This window comes from Hylobates moloch, unplaced genomic scaffold (assembly GCF_009828535.3).
Source record: "Hylobates moloch isolate HMO894 unplaced genomic scaffold, HMol_V3 SCAFFOLD_6, whole genome shotgun sequence".
Taxonomy (NCBI): domain Eukaryota; kingdom Metazoa; phylum Chordata; class Mammalia; order Primates; family Hylobatidae; genus Hylobates; species Hylobates moloch.
Genome location: NW_026652281.1, coordinates 116,767,564 through 116,795,314, shown reverse-complemented (window position 1 = coordinate 116,795,314; position 27,751 = coordinate 116,767,564). Strand labels below are relative to the sequence as shown.

The following is a 27,751-nucleotide window of genomic DNA, read 5'->3' as shown; positions in this document are numbered from 1 at the left end:
GCAGGACTCCTTCTCAAAAAAAAAAAAAAAATATATATATATATATAAATATATATACCAAAGTATGTTGGCTGCCTCAAGAAAAGCACTTATGCTATTGTTTGAGTTGCGAGCTGAACTAGCTGGTTTTTTTATGGCACGTCATTTTTACTTGACAGAAAGATTGACAGGCAGTCTTGGATATTTGGCAGTTATTCTCTCACAAATAATGAAGTAAGCCAGTCCCTTCAAGGAAAACAACACACAGTATTTGTTGCCAGTGAAAACAGTATTTTTTTTGTTTTGTTGTTTTTGTTGTTTGGGGACAGGTCTCACTATGTTACCCAGGCTGGATGCAAACTTCTGGGTTCAAAGGATCTTCTTGCCTCAGCTTCCTGAGTAGCTGGGTCTACAGGTACACACTGCTATGCCAGCTAAAATTCTATTTTTATTTTGCATATTCTGCTTGTGTATAAAATTATATTTTTAAGTGAAATTTAAATTTTGAAAGACAGGTATACAACACCATAACACCATAAGCTTCACAGCTTCCTGGTACATTTCTGATGAAACTGTTGGTGATATCCATGGATGTGATTTTTTAATATGGCATAATGAAATGTGCTAATACTTGAGAGATCTTTATAACTCAGTGAACGAATATTTTTTATTTTAAAAAATTATTTATTTATTTGTTCGTTGTTCATTTTTTAGAGACAGGGTCTTGCTATGTTGCCCAGACTAGCTTCGAACTCCTAGACTTAAGCAATCCTCCTGCCTCAGCCTTCCAAGTAGCTGGGACTCCAGGCATTGTGCCCAGAAAAATTTTCTTTTTTTTTTTTTCTGAGACGGAGTTTCACACTGTTGCCTGGGCTGGAGTGCAGTGGCGCGATCTCGGCTCATTGCAACCTCTGCCTCCCAGGTTCAAGTGATTCTCCTGCCCCAGCCTTCCGAGTAGCTGGGATTACAGGCACCTGCCACCAAGCCCAGCTAGTTTTTTGTTGTTGTTGTTGTTGTTTTTGTATTTTTAGTAGAGGTGGGGTTTCACTATGTTGGCCAGGCTGGTCTCGAACTCCTGACCTCATGATCTGCCCGCCTCGGCCTCCCAAAGTGCTGGGATTACAGGCGTGAGCCACCGTGCCTGGCCTTCAGAAAAATATTTTAAATGACATGCATGCTGTTATAAAATCACGTGTGGATAAAAGATCCAATCAAAATGTGAGTTAGACAAGTGGACTTTAATAGTAACAGAATATGAAAAGCTCATTGATATGGTTTCAGGCTCCAAATGATATTAACCTTTAGGAAACTACCACTTGTCAAGTTTTGGTGTAGTATCAAATTATCTGAAAAGGCTAATAAAGCACTACTCACTCTTCCAACTACAAATCTGTGTGAGGCCAGGTTTTCCTCATATACTTTAACCACAACAACAACAAAATTATGTGCCTATCTATAATCACCACCGATTCAAAGTAAAAGTAGATGTAAGAATCCAGCCCAGCCCCACGAGGCCTGTTTGCTCTATTAAGCCAGATATTAATGAAATTTGCAAAAATGTAAAAACGGTGCCACTCTTCTTGCTCATTTTGTTTTGTTCTAGAAAATAAGGTTGTTATTTTTCTTTTTTTTGAGACAGAGTCTCACTCTGTCACCCAGGCTGGAATGCAGTGGTGCAATCTCGGCTCACTGCAACCTCTGCCTCCCGGGTTCAAGCAATTCTCATGCCTCAGTCTCCTGAGTAGCTGAGACTACAGGTGTGTGCCACCACACCCGGCTAATTTTTGTATTTTTAGTATAGACGGGGTTTCACCATGTTGGCCAGGCTGGTCTCAAACTCCTGACTTCAAGTGATCTGCCCACCTCAGCCTCCCAAAGTGCTAGGATTACAGGCATGAGCCACTGAGCCCAGCCAAGGTTGTTATTTTTCATAAAAATATATTATCTATGATAACAGGTAATGGTATTATTACTGTTATTTTAAATGAATTATTATTGGCCAAGCGTAGTGGCTCACATCTGTAAACCCAGCACTTTGGGAGGTCAAGGCAGGAGGATCACTTGAGGTCATGAGTTTGAGACCACCCTGGCCAACATGGTGAAACCTCATCTCTACTAATACAAAAATTAGCCAGGCGTAGTGGTGCATGCCTGTAATCCCAGGAGACCAAAGCATGAGAATCGCTTGAACCCGGGAGACAGGGGTTTCAGTGAGCCAAGATCACACCACTGCACTCCAGCCTGGATGACAGAGTGAGACTCTGTCTTAAAAAAAAAAAAAAAAAAAAATAGCAGGGCATGGTGGTGTGAGCCTATAGTCCTAGCTACTCGGGAGACTGAGGCAGGAGAATCACTTGAACCAGGGAGAAGGAGGTTGCAGTGAGCTGAGATCATGCCATTGCACTCCAGCCTGGGTGACAGAGCAAAACTCCATCTCAAAATAAATAAATAAATAAATAAAATGAATGAATAAATATCTGTTTTTAAATTTTCCCAGTCTGAATTTCTAATATGGTAAATCTTGATGGATATAACCCATGTAAACAAAAGTTCTTTGGGCTCCTTAGTAATTATTAAGCATGTAAAGGAGTCCCGGGAACAAAAAGGTTGACAGCCGCTGGTCTAGTGGTTCCAGGGTGGGAAAGACAGGGATAGGCCTGCAGAAAGCCTGGATCAGCAGAGGCAGGCAAGGACCAAAAGGGGCTCCCAGAGAGAGAGTGCCTTTGAAGTCTGGGGTGGGCAGGATGAGGGAGGAGGACTTGGAGCAGGGCGGGGACCACATGACTTCAGGGCAAGGGGTTCTGGCAGAGGCTTCTGGGAGTCCCTGACTTCTCTCTGCTGCCCCTGTAGGGGTTGTATGTAGGGGAAGGCCCCAAACACACAACAGACCACCACACATGTAGAGCTGAAACCCAGCCCTGGAGCTCCCACGCTCCCCAGAAGGCTTCCACCCTGCCCTACCCCCAACCCAACCCTCACCCTCACCCACGAAAAGGATTTGGGCCTTAAAATTATCACCACAGCGGTGCAGCAAACAATACAGAGGGGACATTATGCGCTGAGACAGAGAGGCCTCGTTGTTGGCGCAGCAGAGACAGCCAGTGCTTTGTTCTGAGCAGGCTGGGGGCTGCTCGTGTGCTCAAGCAAGACCCCTCACACCCAGAATCACGTCCTCACCCAAATGCACACTCACGGACTCACCCCGGGATTCCCCTCGGGTGCATGCTGTGGCACACAGGAGCCTTTGGATGTCCCCCTCCAGCCTCTGTGCAAACCCCCACTCACCACTACCCGCTCTGGGCCCACACCGCCAGCCCCACACATGCCCATGTACTCTATGGCACAGGCTTTCCCACCTGGGGAACCCCATGGGGGTGCAAGGGACATGAGGCAGCCACGGGGCCCTGAGGAAGCGCACCCTGCCTGCACTGCCCTGCACCGCCTGGCTGGGATCACAGGGCACTGAAACCAGCAGCCGCCTAGGCTGGGTTAGACGTGCCTGGACCCACAGAGGGACACAAAGGCGGCGTTGTTGCTTTGCCAAACACTCCCAGCTCTGAAGTGGGAGGGAGGGACCTGGGCAACTGGCGCCCCTACCCCCAGCTCCTGGGCTGGCCCCGGAGCAAGACTGGACTTTAACCTCTTAGGCCACTACCAGTGCTTGGGCCAGAGGGCAAGTGGGGAGAAACTCAGGCCCCAGGATAAAACCTGCCGGAAGAAGGCTCCCAAGCCCAGATCTTGAACTCTACCGGGGTCTTATTTCTCCTGAGTCAGGATCTCTCTCCCTCCCAACATTTGCACAGCTTGTTCCCTCTGCCTGGGAACTCCCTCCCCTCCCCTTCTCTGGAGAACTTTTCATTTTCCTTTAGGACATTGTTCAGAGAGCACCTCCCCCAAGAAGCCCTCCTGATCCCTGGGCTGAGCCAGTTGCTCCTCTGTGCTGCCCCACCAAACAGGGAGCTCCAGATGCTCACAGGGGGGTCCCCAGCACCACACCACCCTGCCCAGCCTGGGGTGGGCTCACAGGGAGCCACAGCACCATCAGAGGAAGGAGTAAGTGGGCAAGGCTGGGCCATGGACTCAGTCACATCTCAGGTTGAGGCCTGAGCAACCCCAAGACCACGCTGAGGCAGCGGAGGGAAGGGGGCAGAGTTACCAGGCCAAGTCTTAGACCAGGAGAGTCACCAGCCACCCCATCCAGTGACACGGAAGGACACAGGGGAATTCCCTGGAGAAGCCTGCCATCCAACATGCAGGCCTTCGTCCTCTTTGCCTGGGACCTGCTTTCTCACCCATTGCCAAGTCCGACTTATCCAAGTGGTGGCTGTTTTTATTGATTGATTGATTGATTGATTGATTGAGACAGAGTCTCGCTCCGTCACCCAGACTGGAGTGCAGTGGCGCAACCTCAGCTCACTGCAACCTCCACCTCCCAGGTTCAAGTGATTCTCCTGCCTCAGCCTCCTGAATAGCTGAGATTACAGGCATGCGCCATCACGGCCAGCTAATTTTTGTATTTTGAGTAGAGACAGGGTTTCACCATGTTGGCCAGGCTGGTCTCGAACTCCTGACCTCAAGTGATCCACCTGCCTTGGCCTCCCAAAGTGCTGAGATTACAAGTGTGAGCCACTGTGCCTGGCCGGTAGCTGTTTTTATATTTTATTTAATTAACACTTACAGAGCATTTACTGTGTGCCAGGCACTGTTCTAGTGGATTTACATGTACATATTAACTCACTGAATCTTCACAACAACCTTTGAAATAGTACTATTATGATGCCCATTAAAAAAAATTTTTTTTAGCCGGGTGCGGTGGCTCACGCCTATAATCCCAGCACTTTGGGAGGCTGAGGTGGGTGGATCACCTGAGATCAGGAGTTAGAGACCACCCTGACCAACATGGAGAAACCCCGTCTCTACTAAAAATACAAAAATTAGCCAGGTGTGGTGGCCCATGCCTGTAATCCCAGCTACTGGGGAGGCTGAGGCAGGAGAATCAATTTAACCCAGGAGGTGGAGGTTGTGGTCAGCCAAGATCGCGCCACTGCACTCCAGCTTGGGAGACAGAGTGAGACTCCGTCTCAAAAAAAAATAATAAAAATAAAAATAAATTTTAATTTTAATTGTGAGAGGGAGGTCTCCCTATGTTGCCCAGACTAGTCTCAAACTCCTGGCCTCAAGCAATCCTCCTGTCTCGCCTTCCCAAAATGCTGAGATTAGAGGTGTGAGCCATTGTATTCGGCCTTATTATGCCCATTTTAAAGATGAGGAAAGTCAAGCACAGCGAGGTTAAATAACTCTTCCAAGGTCACAGGGCTATCATTGGAACCCAGCAAGTCATTTCTTTCAGGCAGCCTTACCCAGCCTCTCAAACCAGATCAGGAGCCTTTGTTGTGAGCATCCCCAGTCCTAAATCCATCAGGTGTCACTGGTTTGGCTCCCTTCTTCTGATGGTGACCCGCTTGAGGGTTCCCATAGGGATATATTTTTTCTGGGTCCCAGGAGTACAGCCTCTAGCACAACACCTGGCTCATGGGTTATTGACCAAATAACCAAAAGCATAAGAAGGATGGCTGGACTCCCACTGCTCAAGGTGGGAGGGGATAGGGGGTGCCCAGAAAGGCCTAAGGAGCTCTCTCCCCTCCCCACACCACACACCATCTGCTCTGCCACTTGCTGCAAGGCCTCTGCTGTCCCTGGGTACCTGGGCTGTGGGAAGCTGGGGAGGCAGAAAAGGAGGGACTACAAGGCCCACAGGGATATGTGAAGGCCCAGCTGCTCCCAGGTCTTCATGTCCCTCCAGGCAAAGGGTCTCTTAAAATTCTCAGGCACCATGAACCAAAAAGAGAAGGTCGTTTTCGGGTCTGCGGCACCATTGTTCTCTTCTTATACCCAAATTTCCAGCCAACTGGTTAGTTTTTCCAGCTTCCATCTAAGGTTTCCAAACTGCTGCTCAGACCCCAGCCAGTGGAGAGATGTGGATGGAGAGGGGCAGCTGCACTCGGTGGACCAGCCAGACTGCCAGGCCCTCACACTTCAGTGTTGTCCTCTGGGCAGAGCTCCTTCCTCTAGAAGCTCTACTTCCATTGGCTGTGGCCCCAACAGGAAACACAACCAAGCTCCAGCCTCTCATTGACTGTCTCGCCACTTCTAAAGTGGTCAATATCCACACCCGGAAAAATAGCCCCAGGATAGGCCCCCCTGGCACTTCAGTCCAGTCCAGTCCAAATTGGGCAGAAAAATGTTGCAAATATTTTTTATTTATTTATTTTGTCACTTTGTCATCTAGGCTGGAGTGCAGTGGCACGATCATGGCTCACTGCAGCCTCAACCTCCCAGGCTCAAGTGATCTGTCTCAGCCTCTGGAGTAGCTGGGACCACAGGCCTGCATCACCATGCCCAGCTAATTTATTTTATTTTTTTATTTTATTCTTTATTTATTTATTTTTTTGGAGATGGAGTCTCTCTGTGTTGCCCAGGCTGGAGTGCAGTGGCGTGATCTCAGCTCACTAAAACCTCCGCCTCCCAGGTTCAAGCGATTCTCCTGCCTCAGCCTCCCGAGTAGCTGGGATTACAGGCACACACCACCATGCTTGGCTAAGTTTTTGGATTTTTCGTAGAGAATTTCACCATATTAGCCAGGATGGGTCTCAGTCTGACTTCGTGATCTGCCCCTCTCAGCCTCCCAAAGTGCTGGGATTACAGACATGAGCCATGGTGTCCAGCCAGGTTGCAATCTTTAGGAGGAGTCCCTGTCTCATCTCCTACTTCAAGGTGTATATTTCCCGGCCCACCCAAGGATTAGCTCATCTGTTAATGGTACTCAAACCTGGTGTCATCTGTGAAGGTGACTGAGGACAACACCTCCTTGAAAGGAGCTGAGGTCTTCCCAACCCTCATGGAGGGTGTGTGTGTGTGTATGTGTGCATGTGCGTGTGCATGCGCATGTGTGTGGCTGGACAGAGGCAGCTCCCAAATTCCTATTCAGTAAGGACTTCAGGTAGCAGTCTGTTTGAAAGGGAGCTGAGGGCCTTGCTTGAAGCTATGTGTATAACCGCTGTCTGTACTTAAATAATAGGTTATACAGATCAATAAAAACAGCAACGTTTTCTAAAAGTGCTTCATATAAAATGAGGAAAATGCCAGTTGCCCATATAAAACAATTAATTACTGAGCTGGGTGCAGTGTCATGGACTGTAGTCCCAGCTACTTGGGAGGTTGAGGTGGGAAGATCTCTTGAGCTTAGTAGTTGAAGGTCAGCCTGGGCAACACAGTGAGACCCCATTTCAAAACAAAAAATTAATTATTGTTATTATGATGATAATAGATTTCATGAACACCAAGGACCTTCAAGTCATTTCCCTTTCCCCCACCTGGGTGCGAGGGCTGCCTGGACTGAATGAGGCCACATCCTTGGAAATGTAAATCAACCTCGACTTCAACTAAAAAAATATACTCCAAGCCACAAAGCCCTGGACTGGCCCTGTGGGGAAGAGAGATGTGATGAACCCATAGATCTGCCCGCTCAGGTTGAATACCCACTAACTATGTTGGACACCTTTCACCATCCTTTAGGACCACCCTACAAGGGAGCAGTCAACTTCTTGCTCATTTTTTTTCTTTAAAGATTGGGTCGGCCGGGCATGGTGGCTCACGCCTGTAATCCTAGCACTTTGGGAGGCTGAGGCAGGCAGATCACCTGAGGTCAGGAGCTTGAGACCAGCCTAACATGGTGAAACTCTGTCTCTACTAAAAATACAAAAATTAGCGGGGCAGATTAGTGGGTGCCTGTAATCCCAGCTGCCCAGGAGGCTGAGGCAGGAGAATCACTTGAACCCAGGAGGCAGAGGTTGCAATGAGCTGAGATCGGGCCATTGCACTCCAGCCTGGGCAACAGAGCGAGATTCCGTCTAAAAAAAAAAAGGGGGGGGTCTTGCGGCTGGGCGTGGTGGCTGACACCTGTAACCCCAGCACTTTGGGAGGCCAAGGCTGGTGAATCACCTGAGGTCAGGAGTTCAAGACCAGCCTGACCAACATGGTGAAACCCCATCTCTACTAAAAATACAAAAAACTAGCTGGGAGTGGTGGTGCGTGCCTGTAATCCCAGCTACTCAGGAGGCTGAGGTAGGAGAATTGCTTGAACATGGGGGGCGGAGGTTGTAGAGAGCTGAGATCACGCCATTGCACTCCAGACTGGGTGATAGAATGAGACTCTTGTCTCAAAAGAAAAATAAGATGGGGCCTTGCTTTGTCACCCAGGCTGTAGTGTAGTGGCACAATCATGGCTCACTGCAGCCTTGACCTCCCTGGCTCAAGTTATCCTCCCAACTCAGCCTCCAGAGTAGCTGGGAATACAGACACATGCCACTATGCCTGGCTAATTTTTTAATTTTTTTAGAGTCAGGGTCTCGCTATGTTGCCCAGGCTGGTCTCGAACTCCTGGGCTCCCAAATTGTTGGGATTACAGGCGTGAATCACCACACCCAGCCTAAAAGACTTGCTTTTGTCGCCCAGGCTAGAGGGCAATGCACTGCAGCCTTGAAGTCCTAGGCTCAAGCCATCCTGCCATCTCAGCCTCCTGAGTTATGCTGAGCATTTTAAATTCATCATCTATTTGCTCCCCACTACAGCCCATTTTATTAACAAAAAACAAACAAAGAAACAAAAACTCTGAGGCTTATAAAGTTTGTTGCCCTCCCAAGATCACAGAGCCAATATGTAATACAAATAAGATTTAAACCCAGGTCCCAGGCCAGTCCCGGTGGCTCATGCCTGTAATCCCAGGATTTTGGGAGGCCAAGGCGGAAGGATCACTTGAGCCTGGGAGTTCGAGACCAGCCTGGGCAACATACGGAGGTTCTGTCTCTACAAAAAATATAAAAATTAGCCAGGCGCAGTGGCTCATGCCTGTAATCTCAACACTTTGGGAGGCCGAGGCGGGTGGATCACGAGGTCATGAGATTGAGACCATCCTGGCTAACACAGTGAAACCCCGTCTCTACTAAAAATACAAAAAATTAGCCAGGCTTGCTTGCAGGCACCTGTAGTCCCAGCTGCTTGGGAGGCTGAGGCAGGAGAATGGCGTGAATTCAGAAGGCAGGGCTTGTAGTGAGCCAAGATGGCACCATGCACTCCAGCCTGGGCGACAGAGCAAGACTCCGTCTCAAAAAAAAAGAAAAAAAAAAAATTAGGCCGGGTGCAGTGACTCACACCTGTAATCCCAGCACTTTGGGAGGCCAAGGCGGGTGGATCACAAGGTCAGGAGTTCAAGAGCATCCTGGCTAACACTGTGAAACCCCTACTAAAAATACAAAAAAAATTAGCCGGGCGTGGTGGCCGGCGCCTGTAGTCCCCACTACTCGGGAGGCTGAGACAGAAGAATGGCGTGAACCCGGGAGGCGGAGCTTGCAGTGGGCCGAGATTGCACCACTGCACTCCAGCCTGGGCGACGGAGCAAGACTCCGTCTCAAAAAAGAAAAAAAAAAAATTAGCTGAGCATGGTGGCACACACTGGTAGTCCCTGCTACTCAGAAGGCTGAGGTGGGAGGCACTTGAGCGTGGGAGATTGAGGTTGCAGTGAGCCAAGATCCTGCCACTGCACTCCACCCTGGGCAACAGAGTGAAACTTTGTCTCTTAAAAAAAAAAAAAAAAAAAAAAGGGCAGTGGCTCACACTATAATCCCAGCACTTTGGGAGGCCGAGGTGGCCGGATCACCTGAAGTCAGGAGTTCGAGACCAGCCTGGCCAACATGGTGAAACCTTATCTGTACTAAAAATACAAAAAATTAGCCGGGTGTGGTGGCATGCACCTGTAATCCCAGGTACTCAGGAGGCTGAGACAAGAGAATCACTTGAACCCAGGAGGCAGAGGTTGCAGTGAGCTGAGATCACACCACTGCGCTCCAGCCTGGGCAACAAGGAAGAAACTCCATCTCCAAAAAAAAGGCTAGGCACGGTGGCTCATACCTTTAATCCCAGCACTTTGGGAGGCCCAGGTAGATGGATCACGAGGTCAGGAGTTTGAGACCAGCCTGACCAACATGATGAAACCCCGTCTCTACTAAAAATACAAAAATTACTCAGGCATAGTAGTGTGTGCCTGTAATCCCAGCTACTCGGGAGGCTGAGGCGGGAGAATCGCTTGAACCCGGGGGGGCAGAGGTTGCAGGGAGCTGAGATTACCCCACTGCACTCCAGCCTGGGTGACAAGAACAAAACTCTATCTCAAAAAAAAAAAAAGACTTAGACCTAAATACCAGTCTGTCACATCTCCAATCCTTGGGCACACAAAATGTGTGTGATAAGGGGCCAGAGAGCCTCACAAATAGAATTGTGGGGGCATAAGAGATAAAGGGCACCTCCTTGCTTATGTGAGGAGGCAAAGGGACTCCATCCAGGTGGAGGGAACAGCACAGGCAAAGAAAGGTTCTCAAGTGGGAACCTGTGTAGCGTTTAGGGAGATGGAAGTGGCTGTTTGTTCAGTCTGTGGAGCACAGGATGGTGGGAAAGTGGGTCCTGAGCAGATAAGAGCAAGGCTGCGACTCCAGGGAAGGCAGTGGACTCAATTCTATCAGCAGTGGCAACAAATGGCTCAGCGAATCTGAATCCTGGCTTTGTCACCAACCAGCTGAGGTACCTTGGCAAAAATCTCTTCTCTCCAAGCCTCAGTTTCCTCATTTGTAAAATGGAAATAATAATGGTATCTGCCTAGTAGGGTTGTTGTAGGGATTCACAAAAAGGCTCTATGCACAGACTAAGGTAATCACTCAAGAACTGAGAACTGTTGTTACTGAGCAATGGGGAGCCGCTGAGGGCTCCTGACAGACAGGGACACAAGCAAAGCTGGGCTGGAAAAGGGCTGACCCAGCTGCTCACCTTCATCACAAAGAAGCCTGGGACTCAAGAAGAGTGGAGGGAGATCCTGGGTCTGGGCCAGCTGCCTCATCGAAGGTTTCTTTGACATCTCCTGTTTTATTTTTTATTTATTTATTTATTTTTTTTTGAGACAGGGTCTTGCTCTGTCACCCAGGCTTGAGTGCACTGGCACAACCATGGCTGACTGCAGCCTCAACTTCCTGGGCTCAAGCGATCCTCCTACCTCAGCCTCCCGAATAGGTGGGCCTACAGGTGCATCACCACACCCAGCTAATTTTTGCTTTTATTTTTATTATTTATTTTTTGAGACAGAGTCTCGTTCTGTCACCCAGGCTGGAGTGCAGTGGTGTGCTCTCAGCTCACTGCAACTTCCAGCTCCCGGGTTCAAGTGATTTTCCTGCCTCAGCCTCCTGAGTAGCTGGGACTACAGGCACCCACCACCGTGCCCATCTAATTTTTGTATTTTTAGTAGAGACAAGGTTTCACCAGGCTGGTCTCGAACTTCTGACTTCAGGTGATCCACCTGCCTCAGCTCCCAAAGTGCTAGGATTACAGCTGTGAGCCATTGTGCGTCTCCTCACATTACTCTAATTTAATGCTCACCTAGCACTCCTCCCTATCTGATACTTTCTTATTTAGCTATGACCAGTCTGTCTTACCCAACCAGACTGCATGCTCCTTGAGAGCAGGACTTGGTCTGTCTTGTGCATCTCTGTGTCCTTACCACACAGGACAGTGCCTGGCACATAGCAGGTGCTCAGTAAATACTTATGGCGCTAGAGAAGGAAAGAAGGAAGAGAAGGAGTGAAGGAGGACAGAAATGAATAAAGACAGATTAATAAAGAACAAAATTTGGGTTCTGGTCCCAAAGACTAGGAGGCTCCTTTGAAACCTCCAGTCACCCGCTCTGTAGAATGGGCAGGCCCTCTAGCCCCGAGGCTCTTGGATCAGTGCCATCGTGGTCACACTGTAGCATCCAACCCCTCCCTGCAGTGCTGTCACAGGCCTGCCTCTGGAGCCAACCTGCCTTCCCCACACCCCATCTCAGAGAGGCAAAAATTAATTTCCTTTGGCATAAACTGATTTTGATGAGCCCAGTCCCCGGCGAGGCTTCACAGCAATGCAGGAAACAGCAGGCAGCAGCATGACTTACGGGCCTCAAGGCCCCAGAAGCCCAGCTGCTTCTGATGGCTCTGGACATTTCCAGCCCCCTAAATCAGCTGCCACACAGCGACCTGGAGCGCTGCCCAGCCCGTCCTCAGTCTCGGCTGGTGCCCCTGACAGGCGCCTCCCAGGTCAGGGGGCACAGTCTGCATGGAAGTAGGTGACTTCATCCAGGCTGACTCACCCCCGCCGGCCATTGGAGATGGACTGCAGGAGGGAGGAGGTCGCAGTCCCCTCCAGCCTGGAGCTTTGGCAGGGATCCTCACCCTCCCTCTGCACCCTTAGGGGTTCCCCAAACCAGACTGTGCCCTACCCTACTCCATACCATCCATCCTCCAGAATCCACACTGATGGTCCTGCAAACAGTCCAGGACTTTGGCTCAGAACGCAGGCCCACTGCCCCTCTTACCAGCCAGACAAAGCAGACCAGCACTGTAACCTCTGAGACTCAGTTTCTTCATCTGTAAAATGGCCATGGTGACCCCTGCTCCACCTACTCCCAAGAAGTATTGGGTGAATCTGGCTGATGTGAGAGGGTCTTAGAGATAGGAAAGTAACATGTGAGAGGGGGGATGGGAAGCTATCTCAGTGGACCCCCATGCCACAACGTTGAGCCCAGATCTCTTCTCCTGGTCTGCAGTGCCCTAAATGAATGCCCTCCCCTGCCCTTCTCTCTGCCCCCTTATACTCCACCCTCTGCCCCATTTAGCATCTTCCACAGATAGGCTGGGCTCCTTCCTGTTTCAGGCCTCTGGGGTGCTATTCTCCCAGCCTAGAACTGGGAACTCTTCCTTCCCATCCTATCTTCTTTGCCTGGCTCAATCCTATTGAGCCCCTAACTCTCATCATCTTGGAGGATAGATGGTATGAGGTAGGATGGGGCATAGTCTGGTTTGGGGAACCCCTAAGAGGAGTTCAGCTGAAATATCACTTCCTCCAAGAAACCTTTCTTGTCAAACCCTTCAGTTTGACATCAGAGGCCCCATGTCTGTGTCCCCACAGTCTAGCTGTTCCCCTACATTATTGCTATTGTCTCACATCTGCCTCCTAGATGCTGGCCTTGTTCTCCCCAGTGCCTGGCTCATGCCTGGTGCTCACTACCATGGGCTGATCTGAACTTCGGGCCTGTGTCTTTTCCCATTGGCTGACAGTGGCTGTCTGAAGCACTGTGTTGAGGAGGATTCTGAGGCTGCACACACATGCACACAGAAGCACCATGCCGGGCACAAAGTGAGCCATCAATACACGTCTGCTGTTAAATTAACACTGGTGTTGCTATTGGGAGTTGGTTTTTAGGATCTGCATCCTCCCCTAACCTGTCCTTAGTCTCACGTTTGTGGCAACCCAGGGTTGGGGAAGGGAACCAAAAAGGACTTCTGTTCTCAAATTACCTGAAGACACCTGCCTCTAGCAGAAAGAATATCAACATGGAGTCAGGAGCCCTGAGTTTGAGACTCGCACTGCCCTGCTGACTTGCTTAGGGGACTGACTCCGACTCTGGATCTCAGTATCTTCATCTATAAAACAGGAATAGTTCTCACCTCACTGGGAACTGTAAGGACCAACTTCAAAAATCCAGAGGCAGGCTGAGCACAATGGCTCACGCCTGTAATCCCAGCACTTTGGAAGGAGGTAAGTGGATCACCTGAGGCCAGGAGTTCGAGACCAGCATGGCCAACATGGTGAAACCCCATCTTCACTAAAAATACAAAAATTAGCCATGTGTGGTGGCGGAAGCCTGTAATCTCAGCTACTCAGGAGACTGAGGCAGGAGAATTGCTTGAACCTGGGATGCAGAGGTTGCAGTGAGCTGAGACCGCACCATTGCACTCCAGCCTGGGTGACAAGAGTGAAACTCTGTCTCAAAAAAAAAATGGCCAGGCACAGTGGCTCACGCCTGTAATCCCAGCACTTTGGGAGGCTGAGGCAGGTGGATCACGAGGTCAGGAGTTCAAGACCAGCCTGGCCAAGATGGTGAAACCCTGTCTCTACTAAAAATACAAAAAAATTAGCCAGGAGTGGTGACGGGAGCCTGTAATCCCAGCTACTCGGGAGGCTGAGGCAGAGAATTGCTTGAACCCAGGAGGCAGAGGCTGTAGTGAGCCAAGATCTCACCACTGCACTCCAGCCTGGGCAACAGAGCAAGACTCCATCTCAAAAAAAATAAAATAATATAAAAAATACATCCAGATACAGGGGCCTGGTTCACCTTGACAAAGAACACTCCTCGGCCTACACCTCTGAGGACTGGGTATAGGCTCAGAGGGTGGGGACCCCAGAACTAGGGCCATTACCAGCCATTGTAGAGTCCTTACTCCTAGGCCCCCACCCTCAGATCCCTGTCTTCACACAATTGCAGGGCCTACTGTGAAACCTTTTTTTTTTCTTTAGAGACAAGGTCTCACAGTCACCCTGGCTGGAGGGCAGTGGTGCAATCATAGCTCACTGCAGCCTGGACCTCCCAGACTCAAGAGCTCCTCTTGCCTTAGCCTCACAAATAGCTGGGACTACAGATAACTGCTACCATGCCCAGCTAATTTTTGTAATTTTTGTAAAGACAGGGTCTCCCAGGCTGGTCTTGAACGCCTAGGCTCAAACTACCCTTCTGCCTCGGTCTCCCAAAGTGCTGAGATTACAGGCTTGAGCCACTGCGCCCAGCCAGTGAAATCTTCAGAGCACGGTGAAACCTCCACTCTCTCACTCTCCAGCTGTGTGACACTGGGCAAGTCCATCTCACTGGATCTGTTTCTTCATATACTTATTTATTTTTGAGACAGGGCCTCATGTCATCACCCAGCCTGGAGTGGTGGCACACTCACAGCTCACTGAAGCCTTCACCTCCTGAGCTCCAGCGATCCTCTCACTTCAGCCTCCCTAGTAGCTGGGACTACAGGCATGTACCACCACGCCTGGCTAATTTTGGTATTTTTTGTAGAGACAAGGTTTCGCCATTGTATTAGTCCATTTTCACACGGCTGATAAAGACATACCCAAAACTGGCCGGGTGTGGTGACTCACGCCTGTAATCCCAGCACTTTGGGAGGCCGAGGCAGGTGGATCACGAGGTCAGGAGATCAAGACCATCCTGGTTAACATGGTGAAACCCTGTCTCTACTAAAAATACAAAAAATAAGCTGGGCGTGGTGGCGGGCACCTGTAGTCCCAGCTACTCAGGAGGCTGAGGCAGGAGAATGGCATGAACCCAGAAAGCAGGGCTTGCAGTGAGCCAAGATTGCACCACTGCATTCCAGCCTGGGTGACAGAGCGAGACTGCATCTCCAAAAAAAAAAAAAAAAAAAAAAGACATACCCAAAACTGGGAACAAAAACAGGTTTAATTGGACTTACAGTTCCACATGGCTGGGGAGGCCTCAGAATCATGGCGGGAGGTGAAAAGCACTTCTTACGTGATGCTGGCAAGAGAAAAATGAGGAATAAGCAAAAGTGGAGACCCCTGATAAACCCATCAGATCTTTAGAGACTTATTCACTATCACAAGAATAGCATGGAAAGACCAGACCCCATGATTTAATTACCTCCCCCTAGGTCCCTCCCACAACACATGGGAATTATGGGAGATACAATTCAAGTTGAGATTTGGGTGGGGACACAGCCAAACCATATGATTCTGACCCTGGCTCCCCCAAATCTCATGTCCTCACATTTCAAAACCAATCATGCCTTCCCAACAGTCCCCGAAAGTCTTAACTCATTTCACCATTAACCCAAAAGTCCACAGTCCAAAGTCTCATCTGAGACAAGGCAAGTCCCTTCCACCTATGAGCCTGTAAAATCAAAAACAAGCGGCCAGGTGCACTGGCTCACACCTGTAATCACAGCACTTTGGGAGGCCGGGGTGGGTGGGTCATTTGAAGTCAGGAATTTGAGACCAGCCTGACCAACATGGTGAAACCCCACCTCTACTAAAAATACAAAATTAGCTGGGCGTGGTGGCATGTGCCTGTAGTCCCAGCTACTCAGGAGGCTGAGGCAGGAGAATCACTTGAACCTGGGTGGTGGAGGCTGCAGTGAGTTGAAATCGCACCACTACACTCCAGCCTGAGCGACAGAGTGAGACTCTGTCTTAAAAAAAAAAAAAAAAAAAAAAAAAAACCAGGCGCGGTGGCTCACGCTTGTAATCCCAGCATCTTGGGAGGCCAAGGTGGGTGGATCACCTGAGGTCAGGAGTTTGAGACCAGTCTGGCCAATATGGTAAAATCCCATCTCTACTAAAAATAAAAAATCAGCGGAGTGTGGTAGCACATGCCTGTAGTCCCAGCTACTCAGGAGGCTGAGGCAGGAGAATCGCTTGAACGTGGGAGGCAGATGCTGCAGTGAGCCAAGATCATGCCACTGCACTCCAGTCTGGGCAACAGAGTGAGATTCTGTCTCAAAAAACAAAACAAAACAAAACAAAAGCAAGCTAGTTACTTCCTAGATACAATGGGGGTACAGGTATTGGGTAAATACAGCCATTCTAACTGGGAGAAATTGGCCAAAACAAAGGGGCTACAGGCCCCATGCAAGTTCGAAATCAGCAGGGCAGTCAAATTTTAAAAGCTCCAAAATGATCTCCTTTGACTCCAGGTCTCACATCCAGGTCACACTGATGCAAGAGGTAGGTTTCCATGGTCTTGGGCAGCTCCACCCCTGTCATTTTGCAGGGTACAGCCTCCCTCCTGGCTGCTTTCACGGGCTGGCGTTGAGTGTCTGCAGCTTTTCCAGGCTCATGGTGCAAGCTGTCGGTGGATCTACCATTCTGGGGTCTGGAGGATAGTGGCCATCTTCTCACAACTCCACTAGGCACTCCCCCAGCTGTGTGGGGGCTCCGACCCCACATTTCCCTTCCACACTGCCCTAGCAGAGGTCCTCCATGACAGCCCCGCCCCTGCAGCAAACTTTTGCCTGGGCATCCAGGAGTTTCCATACATCTTCTGAAATCTAGGTGGAGGTTCCAAAACCTCAGTTCTTGACTTCTGTGCACCTGCAAGCTCAACGTCACGTGGAAGCTGCCAAGGCTTGGGGCTTCCACCCTCTGAAGCCAAAGTCCATGGTGTATATTGGCCCCTTTCAGCCACAGCTGGAGCAGCTGGAACATAGGGCATCAAATCCCTAGGTTGCACACAGCATGGGGACCCTGCGTCTGGCCCATGAAACAACTTTTTCCTCCTGGGCCTCCAGGCCTGTGATGGGAGAGGGTGCCATGAAGGTCTCTGACATGGCCTGGAGACGTTTTCCCCATGGTCTTGGGGATTAACATTAGGCTCCTTACTACTTATGGAAATTTCTGCAGCCAGCTTGAATTTCTCCCCAGAAAATGGGTTTTTCTTTTCTATCGCATAGTCAGGCTGCAAATTTTCCAAACTTTTATGCTCTGCTTCCCTTATAAAACTGAATGCCTTTAACAGCACCCAAATCACCTCTTGAATGCTTTGCTGCTTAGAAATGTCTTCCACCAAATACCCTAAATCATCTTTCTCAAGTTCAAAGTTCCATAAATCTCTACAGCAGAGGCAAAATGCCACCAGTCTCTTTGCTAAAACATAACAAGAGGCCAGGCGCAGTGGCTCAAGCCTGCAATCCCAGCACTTTGGGAGGCCAAGGTGGGCAGATCACAAGGTCAGGAGATTGAGACCATCCTGGCCAACATGGTAAAACCCTGTCTCTACTAAAAATACAAAAATTAGCCGGGCGTGGTGGCATGTGCCTATAATCCTAGCTATTCGGAAGGCTGAGGCAGGGGAATCCCTTGAACCCAGGAGGCAGAGAGAGGTTGCAGTGAGCCGAGATTGTGCCACTGCAGTCTAGCCTGGTGACAGAGCGAGACTCTGTCTCAAAAAAAAAAAAAAAAAAAGTCCGTGCGCAGTGGCTCACACCTGTAATCCCAGCACTTTGGGAAGCCGAGGTGGGCAGATCACGAGGTCAGGAGATCGAGACCATCCTGGCTAACACGATGAAACCCTGTCTCTACTAAAAATACAAAAAATTAGCCTAGCGCGGTGGCAGGCGCCTGTAGTCCCAGCTACTCGGGAGGCTGAGGCAGGAGAATGGCATGAACCCAGGAGGCAGAGCTTGCAGTGAGCCAAGATTGCACCACTGCACTCCAGCCTGGGTGACAGAGCGAGACTCAGTCTCAAAAAAAAAAAAAGTCGGGTGTGGTGGCTCACGACACCAGCACTTTGGGAGGCCAAAGCAGGCAGATCACCTGAGATCAGGAGATCGAGACCAGCCTGGCCAACATGGCAAAACTCTGTCTCTACTAAAAATATAAAAATTAGCTGGGTGTGATGGCGGGCACCTATAATTCCAGCTACTTGGGAGACTGAGGCAGGAGAATCACTTGAACTTGGAAGGCGGAGGTTGCAGTAAGCCCAGATTGTGCCATTGCACTCTTGCCTGGGTGACAGAGCAAGACTCTGTCTCAAAAAAAAAAAAAAATAATTAAAAAAATAAATACATAACAAGAGTCACCTTTACTCCAGTTCCCAACAAGTTCCTCATTTCCATCTGAGACCACCTCAGCCTGGACCTTATTGTCCATATCGTTATCAGCATTTTGGGCAAAGCCATTTGACAAGTCTCTAGGAAGTTCCAGACATTCCCTCATTTTCCTGTCTTCTTCTGAGCCCTCTAAACTGTTCCAACCTCTGCCTGTTACCCAGTTCCAAAGTTGCTTCCACTTTTTTGGGTATCCTTTCAGCAACACCCCACTCCTGGTACCAATTTACTGTATTAGTCCATTTTCATACTGTTGATAAAGACATACCTGAAACTGGGAATAAAAAAAGGTTTAATTAGGCCGGGCACGGTGGCTCACGCTTGTAATCCCAGGACTTTGGGAGGCCGAGGTGGGCGGATCACAAGGTCAGGAGATCGAGACCACGGTGAAACCCCGGCTCTACTAAAAAGACAAAAAATTAGCCGGGCGTGGTGGCGGGCGCCTATAGTCCCAGCTACTCAGAGAGGCTGAGGCAGGAGAATGGTGTGAACCAGGGAGGCGGAGCTTGCAGTGAGCCGAGATCGCGCCACTGCACTCCAGCCTGGGTGATAGAGCGAGATGCCGTCTCCAAAAAAAAAAAAAAAAAAAAAGGTTTAATTGAACTTATAGTTCCACATGGCTGGGGAGGCCTCAGAATCATGGTGAGAGGTGAAAGGCACTTCTTACATGGTAGCAGCAAGAGCAAGATGAGGAAGAAGCAAAAACAGAAACCCCTGATAAATCCATCAGATTTCATGATATTTATTCACTCCTGATAAATCCATCAGATCTCATGATACTTATTCACTATCACAAATATAGCACGGGAAAGACCAGCCCCTATGATTCAATTACCTCCCCCTGAATCCCTCCCACAACACATGGGAATTATGGGAGATACAATTCAAGTTGAGATTTGGATGGGGACACAGCCAAATCATATCAACCATGTTGTTCAGGCTGGTCTTGAACTCCTGAGCTCAAGTTATCCACCCACCTCAGCCTCCCAAACTGTTGAGTTTACAGGGGTAAGCCACCATGCCTGGCTGTTTCTTCATTTATAAAATGACAGTGATAATGCTCGTTTCAATAACACATACACTAAAATTGGAATGACACAGAGAAGATTAGCATGACCCTGTGCAAGGATGACATGCAAATTCATAAAGCATTCCATAATTTTTTTAAAGGGCAATGATAATGAAAGCTGCCTCCCAGAATTCTTAGAACAATTAAGGCCAGGCACAGTGCCTCATGCCTGTAATCCCAGCACTTTGGGAGGCCGAGGAGAACAGATCGCCTGAGCTCAGGAGTTTGAGACCAGCCTGAACAACATGGTGAAACCCTATCTCTACTAAAAATACAAAAATTAGGCCAGGCGCGGTGGCTCAAACCTGTAGTCCCAGCACTTTGGGAGGCCAAGGTGGGAGGATCACTTGAGGTTAGGAGTTAGAGACCAGCCTGGCCAAAATGGCGAAACCCCATCTCTACTAAAAATACAAAAATTAACCAGGCATGGTGGCACGTGCCTGCAGTCTCAGCTACTTGGGAGGCTGAGGCAGGAGAATCGTTTCAACCCGGGAGGTGGGTTTGCAGTGAGCCGAGATTGCACCACTGCACTCCAGTCTGGGTGGCAAACCGAGACTTTGTCTCAAAAAAAAAAAAAAAAATTAGCCAGGTGTGGTGGCGCATGTCTATAGTCCCAGCTACTCTGGAAGTTGAGGGTGGAGAATCACTTGAACCACTTGGGAATCACTTGATGGGGGAAGTCACAGTGAGTCGAGATCACACTACTGCACCCCAGCCTGGTCAACAGAGTTAGACTACATCTCAGGAAAAAAAAAAAAAAAAAAAGGATTAACTGAGATAATTGGGTAAAGCATGCACTTAGCATTTGACTTGAGGTCTAGTAAGTGCCCAGTAAATATTACCCATAATAATAATAATCATCATCATCACCACCATCCCCCTGAATGCTGTGGCTATGCATGGTTTAAGATATCCATGTTGATCCTGGTCCCTGGTCCTTCCACACCATAACTCCTGGAACACTCACAGCTGACTACACTGTCATCCCCACTTCCTGGATGAGCAAAATGAGGCTTAGAGAGTCTGGGACTTTTCAGACTGAAAAATTCCTGAAGGCAGAGGTTTTCCCTCCCAAGCCTGTGCTCCTCTTAGAACTGAGGCTGTGTCTCCCCATCAGACTAGATGTTTTGTCTTCCTCCTTAGCCAGGGCTCTTTTATAGGCCTCCAGCTAAGCTCAGAGGAGCAAGAGGGGTGAGGTCCAGCCTCCCTGCCTCCTGCGTGGCACAAGGAGAGGTTCAGGCTATGGACAAAGGTCAGCACAGGCCCGCCTGGTCTTAGCTGCCCCAGTTGATTGATGCAGGGAGGCCTCGTGACTGCCCCTACCCACCTCCAAAATGGCTCCAGCTTCCCACCTAAATAGGCTAAGCCTTTGAAATGAGGCTGCAGCATTGGAGATGATGGGGGCTAGTGGTGGGGGGAGGTGGGAGTCAGCAGCTCCCTGGCCCCCCATGTCCCCTCTAGGCAACCCTATCAGTGTTGGCTGGGCAGCATTGGCCACCACAGCCCTGGGGGATGGCTCTGGGTGCCCATGCCATGACAGAAAAAGCATGAAAGCTTCCAGCACACCAGCAAGCCAGGGTGAATAGGGGCCAACTCCTTCATGCAAGCAGGCTCTAGATGCCCACCTGCTAGCAGGAAATAATAGCATCAGATAGCAACCACCAGGACACACACACACACACACACACACACACACACACACACACACCAAACTCTGCACCACTTAGTAGAGTGATACCATGGGCCCTGGCTTTCCAGACTCGGGATCAAATCCTGTTTACACTACTTCCTAGCTGTGCAAACTTGGGCAGTATTATGGGTTGAATTGGGTACCTCCAAAAATTCAAAAGTTAAAGTCCTTAATAAGCCTTCAGTATCTCAGAATGTGACCTTACTTGAGAATAGAGTCTTCACGAGAAATTCAAGTTAAAATGAGGTCTTTGGCCAGGCACAGTGGCTCACTCCAGTAATCCCAGCACTTTGGGAGGCTGAGGCGGGTGTATTACCTGAGGTCAGGAGTTTGAGACTAGCCTGACCAACATGGTGAAACCCCATCTCTACTAAAAATACAAAATTACCCAGGCATGGTGGCACATGCCTGTAATCCCAGCTACTTGAGAGGCTGAGGCAGGAGAATCGCTTGAACCCAGGAGGTGGAGGTTGCAGTGAGTCAATATTGCACTGCTGCACTCCAGCCTGGGAAATAAGAGTGAAACTCCGTTTCAAAAAAAGAAAAAAAAAAAAAAAGGCCGGGCGCAGTGGCTCATGCCTGTAATCCCAGCACTTTGGGAGGCCAAGGCAGGTGGATCACCTGAGGTCAGGAGTTCGAGACCAGCCTGGTCAACATGGTGAAAGCCCGTCTCTACTAAAAATACAAAAATTATCCTGGCGGCCGGGCGCAGTGGCTCACGCCTGTAATCCCAGCACTTTGGGAGGCCGAGGTGGGCGGATCACCTGAGGTTGGGAGTTCCAGACCAGCCTAACATGGAGAAACCTCATCTCTGCTAAAAATACAAAATTAGCCGGGCGTGGTGGTGCATGCCTATAATCCCAGCTTCTCGGGGGGCTGAGGCAGGAGAATCGGTTGAACCCGGGAGGCGGAGGTTGCGGTGAGCCGAGATCGTGCCATTGCACTCCAGCCTGGGCAACAAGAGCAAAAACTCCGTCTCAAAAAAAAAAAAAAAAATTATCCTGGCGTGGTGGTAGGAGCATGTAATCCCAGCTACTCAGGAGCTGAGGCAGGAGAATTGCTTGAACCCAGGAGACGGAGGCTGCAGTGTGCCGAGATCGCACCATTGCACTCCAGCCTCAGCAATATAGCGAGACTCCATCTCAAAAAAAAAAAAAAAAAAAGGTCTTTGGGGTGGGCCCTAATCAATATGACTGGTGTCCTTATAAGCAGAGGTCGGGGTAGTTTGGACACAGATGGGCACAGAGGTTAGACAAGGTGAAGAGACGCAGGGAGAAGGTGGCCATCTACAAGCCAAGGAAAGAGGCCTGAACAGATCCTTCCTTCACAGCCCTCAGAAGGGTGCTCCCAAGACCTTGATTTTGGACATCTGCTTTCCAGAACTGTAAGCCACCCTGTCTGTGGTATTTTATTATGGGAGCCCTAGCAAGCCAATACAGGTAATGACTGTTTCTCGTAGCCTCAGTTCCCAAACGCCTAAGCAGAAATTATAAGAGTACTTGCCTCAGCTGGGCACAGTGGCTCATGCCTGTAATCCCAGCACTTTGGGAGGCAGAGGCAGGTGGATCACGAGGTCACGAGATTGAGACCATCTTGGCCAACATGGTGAAACCCCGTCTCTACTAAAATACAAAAAATTAGCGGGGCGTGGTGGTGCGTGCCTGTAATCCCAGCTACTTGGGAGGCTGAGGCAGGAGAATCTCTTGAACCTGGGAGGCAGAGGTTGTAGTGAGCTGAGATCGCGCCACTGCACTCCAGCTTGGCGACAGAGTAAGACTTCATCTCAAAAAATAAAAAAAAAACAAAGCACTTGCCTCATAGGTTGATATGAGGCTGAGATGAGATGGTACTGATAGCACATAGTACCTACTCAATAAATGGGGGTGGCATTTACTATTATGGTTATTATTCACCATAGGTTACTCATTTCTATATACACTTATACAATTACTCATATATTCCAGACAATACTGTATTGTATACCTCCCAAGTACCAAGTATGTGAGCCTTGAGATTAAACAAACCTCTCTTATCTTGGGGGACTTGACAATAAACAAAGATAGCCCTATTCTCATGGGAGATACAGTTTACATACACACGAATTCACTGATGGAAGAGCAAATGGCTGTAGGTTTGCCCATGTGTGTGCATTTGTTACTGTGTGTGTACATGGTGTTAATGTATGCATGGGTGCATCAGGGTGCCCATGTGCAAGTTAGTATGTGTGCATCTGGGTATCCAAGTGTGTACCTGTGTGTACCTGTGCATGCATAAGCATACATGTGTGTTGTACATGTGGTGGTATAGCATATGTGCACATGTACGTTAGCATGTACATGAATGTGCATGTGGGGGCATGAGAAAATATGGGCCATATGAATCTGGGTCAGTGTGACTGAGCATGGGCAGATGTGCAAGCACGCATGAGAAGAGTAGGGTCCAAAGCTGGTGCCCTCTGCTGCCTACAGCCCAAGAAGGAGCTCTATGAGGTCATCTCAGCCTCAGCCACCTGGCAGCCTCAAGTGGACAGACACCCCTTCCCCAAGTCAAGTTAGAATGCTCCCATGCCAGGCCAGGTGCGGTGGCTCATGCCTGTAATCCTAGCACTTTGGGAGGCCGAGGTGGGTGGATTGCCTGAGCTCAGGAGTTCAAGACCAGCCTGGACAACATGGTGAAACCCTGTCTCTACTAAAATACAAAATATTAGCCAGGCATGGTGGTATGCGCCTGTAATCCCAGCTACTCGGGAGGCTGAGACAGGAGAATCTCTTGAACCAGGAAGTGGAGGTTGCAGTGAGCCAAGATCACACCATTGCACTCCAGCCTGGGTGACAGAGTGAGACTCTGTCTCAAAACAAAACAAAACAAAAAAAAACAAAAAAAAAACAAAAAGAAAAAGAATGCTCCCATGCCAAGGCATCTGCCCCAGGATCCTCCCCAGTGCGTAGCCTTGGTTTTCAGTTAGTCCTTCCTGTATTCTGAAACCAGCAGTCCTAAATATCCTGAATGAAATAGACATCAGCCCTAGATTCCAGGCACACATTAGTACTATGTCCTCACTCAGCTCCCCTCAACCTATCTTTCCAAAGAGGGAAGTGGGATTCACATTCCAAAGGCTGCTCCAATTTGGGTGTCCTATTCCCGCACCTCACATGCTCAACATCACACTCCCTGTCCCCCACCACCCAGGGTGCAGGGGCCTAAATTACCCAGGCGCTTGTATCACCATCACAGAACCTGACGCTTCATAGAGAAGTGAGGCTGGATATGGGTCTAGGAGACGCAAGCCCTCAAGTACTAGCCAGGCCAGTGCCCAGTGGGCATCTGTAGCTCCAAGCGGCAGCTGTGAGGGGACACCCAAGGGTGAAAGAGACCTAAAGCACTGGGGCTTGGGGTAGGGAGTGGAGACCCACAGATGAGACCACACCCAGGGGACTGACCCCTACCCCACTCTCACTCTCCCCTGCCCAGGACCTGGTAGACTCCTAAAGGACAAGACTTGGAGAACCAAAGACACTTGGGCCAGACTCTCCTCCACCCCAAAACTAAAGTCTGAACTACAAATCTGAGTTCCGATAGTTTTAATAGTGATGACAATGATGACAGAGGCTCACATGTATCATGCAGTTACTAAGTACCTCGACCTACACTCAGCACTTTCCATGCACTGTCCCATAGAAGCCACACATTGTTTTGGTGGGGTTAGGGACCATCAGTGTTACCCCCATTTTACAATTGAGGAAACCAAGGCTCAGTTTGGGTCATCTGCCCTACAGCATGCAGTCAATTAGTGGCAGGGCCAGGATTTAAGCTTGGTCCTCCTGAGTCCAGAGCCCACACTCTCAACCACCAAGTTCCTACCTTACTGAGTGATCCCTCTCTCAATCTCCCATTGTTCAGTGACTTGCTGGACTCCATCACCTCCGATTTCTGCGGGACTCCCAACATGCCTCTCAGTGAGGGTGGCGGCCTTCCCTCGGGTCTCGTGACGTGTGCAGAGGACAGGACCACTCCAGACCCACTAAATCAGACTCTCCACACTGGCCTGCCCCCTCCTCCTCACATCTGCGTGCTCACAAGGACAAGTGGTCTGCTGTGCACTAGGATTTGAGAATTCCTGGGGTGGTGGGATCCCTTGGCCAGAAGGAAGCTAGGAAAAGGTGAAATGCACACTCTCCCCCAAGCCCTTCTGGGGAAACTTCAGAAGACTGAGGATGCCCTGAGGCCGGGCTACCATTCCTTCCTCATCAAATGGGCAACATTAATGGAGAGACGATCCATGAATTCCAGAGGTGTTGCCAATTATGGGGGTGGGGAAAAGGAAATGAGTTCTGCCCAATCACCTCCCTGCTATCCCTGAGCCAGAGGGGCACAGATCCTCCCCTTTAATCCCCCCCTCCGCCTCCCCCCGCCCCCGCCAAACTTGAGTGGGGTGGGAGCAACCAGCACGGTTTAGGTGAGTGGGCCATGTCGGGCTAGAGCGACAGGAAGGTGGGAGCCCCTCGTAGACAAAGACTGACCCCAGCCAGGCCGGCTGGCCAGCCAGCCCATCCCCACCCCCCTGCGGCAGGCAGCTTGGCAGGGCTGAGCGCCAGCTCCTCGCTCCAAACCGAGTTCCCGCCGAGCGTGCTTAATGCAGCGGCAGTGACATTTCTGCCTTCAGAGGCAAAAACAGGAATCCGGCCATTTTGATGAACGGCGCCCAGAGCGCTGGCGGGAGACAAGGAGGGTCAGGTTCTGACTCCTGCACCCGGCTGCCCTAACCGGCTCACCCCTGCCCAGGCCCAGGGATCAAGCCAGAGAGAGGGTCACGAAACCAGGGTCACCAGACCGACAGGGAAGCTGCTATAGAACCCCCACCCTCTTGTATAGGTGGAGAAACTGAGGCCATAGCGCTGACACTAGCCAGATGCAGGGAAGGCAAACGGAAGGATTAAGAAAGCCCCAGAAAGATGCCTTGAGGAATGTCGGGTAGGAGCGCTCGTCTGAGGAGCTAGAAGGCTGACTCCAGCCCGCCACAATAGCCCACCCCAAAGGAGTCTGCACACCTGGAAACCCCCCCGCCCAGGCGCGCCCTCATGGTGGCGCTCCCAGCGCCTCTAACCCTCCGAGTAGCGAGAGGGTTAAGCTTCCTCGCAGTACTTGCCGCAGTAAGTGGAAAGGAAAGAAGTGTCAACTCTGTTCTCACCACAGCGGGGCTGTCGGATGGCACCTCCCCCCGCCCCGCGCACCCCGCCCGGCCTGCTCCCCCGCCCTCCCCTCGGAGCGCGCGCACACACACCTCCCACCGCTTTGCCCAAATTATTTTCGATCCCAGGAGACTCCGGATGCCAGACGCGCTCGGCGGCGGCGGCGGCGGCGGCCGCGCCTGATTCATTGCGCCAAAGCTGCAGATGCGACCTCCCGCCTGCGCCCCGTGCCCCGGCCCGCGCTGGGCTGCGCGCGCGCCTGGAGAGATGGGGGGCAATTTGTAGGCGCTTCCCCCCACCACAAAAGAGGCGGGTCCTGGCACCCCGGGGCTCGGTCCCCCTGTCTCCAGCTCCCTGGGCTGAGCTAATTAGCTTCCTCAGGGGGCGCCACGCGGCGTGAGGGGCGGCAATTTCCCGGCTGGGCTGCGGGGGAAGCGCTCCCGCCGCCTGGGAAGGTGAAATGGGAAACTCGATTCAAAGAGAGCTTTCCTCCCTCCTCCCGCCAAGCGCCGTAGAAAACGGGTTTGAAATTCCTCCTCCTTTTTTTTTTTTTTATTTATAGTGCAGGGTCTCCATGGCAACCGCGGAGGAGGTCACGGTAGCTGGGCCCCCGCGCGTCACCCCGCGCCTCGCCGGCTGCAGGCGCCGGGATTGCGGCCTCCCAGGCGCCGCGGCCCGCGTGGACTCAGCCCCGAGTTCTCCGCCCCCGCTCCGCCCTGCTCGCGGCTCAGGCCCCAGCCATATAACTCTGCCAGGTCCCAACCGCGAATGGCGAACCTGGGCACCAGTGCGCTAGGCTATACCTCTGTCCCCGGGCTCTGACACGCGGGACTGCGCCACGAAACACGTGCCCAACCCCAAGACAAGAACACGTGCGGCAAGACACCGCCAAGGGGCTCTCTGTATTCGTGGATGCCCTGAGTAATCGACCTATATTGGCGCACAACTGCGGAGCTCCTGCTAAGACGTGACCACCCGAGGCTAACAACGCTGGCTTTGGAGTCAGAGCCCAGCCCCGCCTCGATAACTTACTAGCTGTGTGACTTCGGCCAAGGCACCACCTCTCTGAGCCTCAGCTTGCTCATCAGCAAAACGGAATTGTTGTGAGGCCTAATTAATACAAAATACGTTCAATGCCTATCATGGTGTTTGGCACGTGGTTCTGAAAATCTGTGGTTGGAGTTATTTCTTTTTGGCTATGAAAGCCAAGGCCCTAAAGACTTTGATTAGGAGCGCGCGCTTAGCCCGGAGGCTAGGAGTTCTGCCTCGGGAGCTCCCCAGCACCTCA

General features: G+C 50.5%; 1 non-coding gene across 1 annotated transcript; it reads left to right on the top strand.

Annotated features, from left to right (window-relative positions):
- The first annotated feature begins 19,572 nt into the window (after positions 1-19,572).
- Positions 19,573-19,678, top strand: LOC116472016 (U6 spliceosomal RNA). The gene has a single exon (XR_004248941.1). It is a non-coding gene; the product is annotated as a U6 spliceosomal RNA (small nuclear RNA).
- The last annotated feature ends 8,073 nt before the right edge of the window (positions 19,679-27,751 follow it).